This window comes from Arachis duranensis, chromosome 7, assembly GCF_000817695.3.
Source record: "Arachis duranensis cultivar V14167 chromosome 7, aradu.V14167.gnm2.J7QH, whole genome shotgun sequence".
Classification (NCBI taxonomy): domain Eukaryota; kingdom Viridiplantae; phylum Streptophyta; class Magnoliopsida; order Fabales; family Fabaceae; genus Arachis; species Arachis duranensis.
This window is the reverse complement of record NC_029778.3, coordinates 47,976,566-47,980,673: the sequence shown is the minus strand read 5'-3', so window position 1 is coordinate 47,980,673 and position 4,108 is coordinate 47,976,566. Positions and strand designations below refer to the sequence as shown.

Sequence of the window (4,108 nt, the reverse complement as noted above, 5' to 3'; positions counted from 1 at the left end):
AGGAGTTTGAAGCTCGTCACAGTCATTCAATCCCAGAATCCTACTCGGAATACCATAGACAAGGTTTAGACTTTCTGGATCCTCATGAATGCCACCATCTATCTAGCTTATACCATGAAGATTCTGTTGGGGAATCTAAGAGATATATGCCCAGCCTAGAGTAGAACGGAAGTGGTTGTCAATCACACGCGTTCATAGGTGAGAATGATGATGAGTGTCACGGATCATCTCATTCATCAAGTTGAAGTGCAACGTATATCTTGGAATAAGAATAAAAGAGAATTGAATAGAAAGTAATAGTAATTGTATTGAAACTTGAGGTACAGCAGAGCTCCACACCCTTAATCTATGGTGTGCAGAAACTCCACCGTGGAAAATACATAAGTGAAAGGTTCAGGCATGGCCAAATGGCCAGCCCCCATGAAGGTGATCAAAAGACCGAATGGTCAAAAGATGACTAATACACTAGTAAAAAGTCTTATTTATACTAAACTAGCTACTAGGGTTTACATGAGTAAGTAATTGATGCATAAATCCACTTCCGGGGCCCACTTGGTGTATGTTTGGGCTGAGCTTGATCTATCCACGAGCTGAGGCCTCTCTTGGAGTTAAACGCCAAGTTATAACGTGTTTTGGGCGTTCAACTCCGGATCATGACGTGTTTCGGGCGTTTAACTCCAGACAGCAGCATGTACTTGGCGTTGAGTGCCACTTTACGTCGTCAATTCCCGAATAAAGTATGGACTATTATATATTGCTGGAAAGCTCTGGATGTCTAATTTCTAACGCCGTTAGGAACGTGCCATTTGGATTTCTGTAGCTCCAGAAAATCCATTTTGAGTGCAGGGAGGTCAGATTCCAACAGCATCAGTAGTCCTTTTGTCAGCCTTTTTCAGAGTTTTGCTCAAGTCCCTCAATTTCAGCCAGAAATTACCTGAAATCACAGAAAAACACACAAACTCATAGTAAGGTCCAGAAATGTGAATTTAACATAAAAACTAATGAAAACATCCCTAAAAATAGCTTGAACTTACTAAAAACTACCTAAAAACAATGCCAAAAAGCGTATAAATTATCCGCTCATCACACATCATCTTCATACGCCTATCTAAAATTCCCACTAATGATTTACATAAGTATTTCTATCTTTATTTTCTGTTTATTTATTATTATTATTCAAAAACTCCATAATCATGTGTTATCCGCCTAACTCAGATTTACAAGATGACCATAGCTTGCTTCATACCAACAATCTCCGTGGGATCGACCCTTACTCACGTAAGGTTTATTACTTGGACGACCCAGTACACTTGCTGGTTAGTTGTGTGAAGTTGTGAAGTTATGTTTGGACCATGGTATCATGCACCAAGTTTTTGGCGCCATTACTAGGGAGAGAACAAACATGAATGCCATTATCAGAATTCACAATTTTGCCTTCCAAGTTTTTGGCGCCGTTGCCGGGGATTGTTCGAGTTTGGACAACTGACGGTTCATCTTGTTGCTCAGATTAGGTAATTTTCTTTTTGTTTTATTTTCAAGAATTTTTCAAAATTCTTTCAAAAATTTCTCATCTGTTTTCAAAAATTATTCTAAATTTTTAAGAATGGATTCTAGTGTTTCATGAAGCATGTTGAAGCCTGGCTGGCTGTAAAGCCATGTTTAATTCTTTTGTACTGAGGCTTCCAATCATCAGAATAGAGGCAAGTTAATTGAAATATCAGCTGTTGTATGTCTGATTTATATCCTAAAGCTGGCTGGCTATTAAGCCATGTCCAACCCTTGGATTGGAGCTTTAGGCTAACACTGAAAGATTCATGGAATTCTTCTTAAAAAAATTTTGAATTTCTTATTCTCTTTTTTTTATATGTTTTTCGAAAAATATAAAATAAAATCCAAAAAAAATATAAAATAAAAAAAAATAAAAAAAAATTTGTGTTTCTTGTTTGAGTCTTGTGTCATGTTTTAAGTTTGGTGTCAATTGCATATTCATCTTGTTCTTGCATTTTTCGAAAAATTCATGCATTCATAGTGTTCTTCATGATCTTCAAGTTGTTCTTGGTAAGTCTTCTTGTTTGATCTTTAAATTTTCTTGTTTTGTGTTGTATGATGTTTTTCATGTGCATTTTTGCATTCATAGTGTCTAAACACGAAAGATTTCTAAGTTTGGTGTCTTGCATATTTTCTTTGCATAAATTTTTCAAAAATATGTTCTTGATGTTCATCATGATCTTCAAAATGTTCTTTGTGTTCATCTTGACATTCATAGTGTTCTTGCATGCATCATTCATTTTTTTATTATTTTCGAAATTTTTAAAAATTTATTTTCAAAATCTTTTTCTTATCTTTATTTCAAAATTTTGAAAACTTTACTAACAATTAATGTGATTGATTAAAAAATTTGAAGTTTGTTACTTTCTTGTTAAGAAAGGTTCAATCTTTAAATTCTAGAATCATATCTTTTAGTTTCTTGTTAGTCAGGTAATTAAATTTTAATTTTAAAATTTAATTCTTTTTCAACTATATCTTTTTAATCATATCTTTTCAAATAATATCTTATCAAAAAAATTTTGATTTCAAAATATCTTTTCTAACTTCTTATCTTCTCAAAATTGATTTTCAAATTTTTTTCAACTAACTATTTGACTTTTTGTTTGTCTCTTATCTTTTTCAAAACCACCTAACTACTTTTCTCTCCCTAATTTTCAAAAATTACCTCTCTCATTTTCAAAATTCTTTTAATTAACTAATTGTTTTAAATTTTAATTTTAATTTCATCTCTTCTCTTAATTTTCGAAAATCACTAACTCTTTTTCAAAATTTATTTTCGAATTTCTCCTTCTCTCATCCTATTTTATTTATTTATTTATTTACTAACACTTCTCTTCATCTCAAGAATCTGAACCTATCTTCACCCTTGTGTTTGGATTCTTACCTTTTCCTTCTTTTATTCCCTTCTTCTTCTACTAACATAAAGGAATCTCTCTACTGTGGTAAAGAGAATCCCTATTATTATTTTCTATTCCCTTCTTTTTCATATGAGCAGGAGCAAGGACAAGAACATTCTTGTTGAAGCAGATCCTGAACCTGAAAGGACTCTGAAGAGAAAACTAAGAGAAGCTAAACTACAACAATCCAGAGACAACCTTACAAAAACTTTCGAAAAAGAAGAGAAGATGGCAGCCGAAAATAATAATGCAAGAAGGATGCTTGGTGATTACACTACACCTACTTCCAAGTTTAATGGAAGAAGGATCTCAATCCCTACCATTGGAGCAAACAATTTTAAGCTGAAACCTCAACTAGTTGCTCTACTGCAACAGAACTGCAAGGTCCATGGAGTTCCATCAGAAGATCCCTACCAGTTTTTAACTGAGTTCTTGCAGATCTGTGAGACTGTTAAGACTAATGGAGTAGATCCTGAAGTCTACAGGCTCATGCTTTTCCCTTTTGCTGTAAGAGACAGAGCTAGAATATGGTTGGATTCCCAACCTAAAGATATCCTGGACTCCTGGGATAAGCTAGTCGCGGCCTTCTTGGCTAAGTTCTTTCCTCCTCAAAAGCTGAGCAAGCTTAGAGTGGATGTTCAGACCTTCAAACAAAAAGATGGTGAATCCCTCTATGAAGTTTGGGAAAGATACAAGCAGATGACCAAAAGATGTCCTTCTGACATGCTTTCAGAGTGGACCATTTTGGATATAATCTATTATGGTCTATCTAAATTCTCTAAGATGTCACTGGACCATTCTGCAGGTGGATCCATTCACCTAAAGAAAACGACTGCAGAAGCTCAAGAACTCATTGACATGGTTGCAAATAACCAATTCATGTATACTTCTGAGAGGAATTCCATGAGTAATGGGATGCCTCAAAGGAAGGGAGTTCTTGAAATTGATGCTCTGAATGCCAATTGGCTCAGAACAAAATGTTGACACAGCAAGTCAACATGATTTCTCAAAGTCTGAATGGATGGCAAAATGCATCCAACAGTACTAAAGAGGCCTCTTCTGAAGAAGAAGCTTATGATCTTGAAAATCCTGCAATAGCAGAGGTAAATTATATAGGTGAACCTTATGGAAACACCTATAATTCATCATGGAGAAATCATCCA

General features: G+C 34.7%; 1 non-coding gene across 1 annotated transcript; it reads right to left on the bottom strand.

Moving 5' to 3' along the window:
- Positions 1–3,566: 3,566 nt before the first annotated feature.
- Positions 3,567–3,674, bottom strand: LOC127740906 (small nucleolar RNA R71). The gene has a single exon (XR_008001762.1). It is a non-coding gene; the product is annotated as a small nucleolar RNA R71 (small nucleolar RNA).
- Positions 3,675–4,108: the final 434 nt, after the last annotated feature.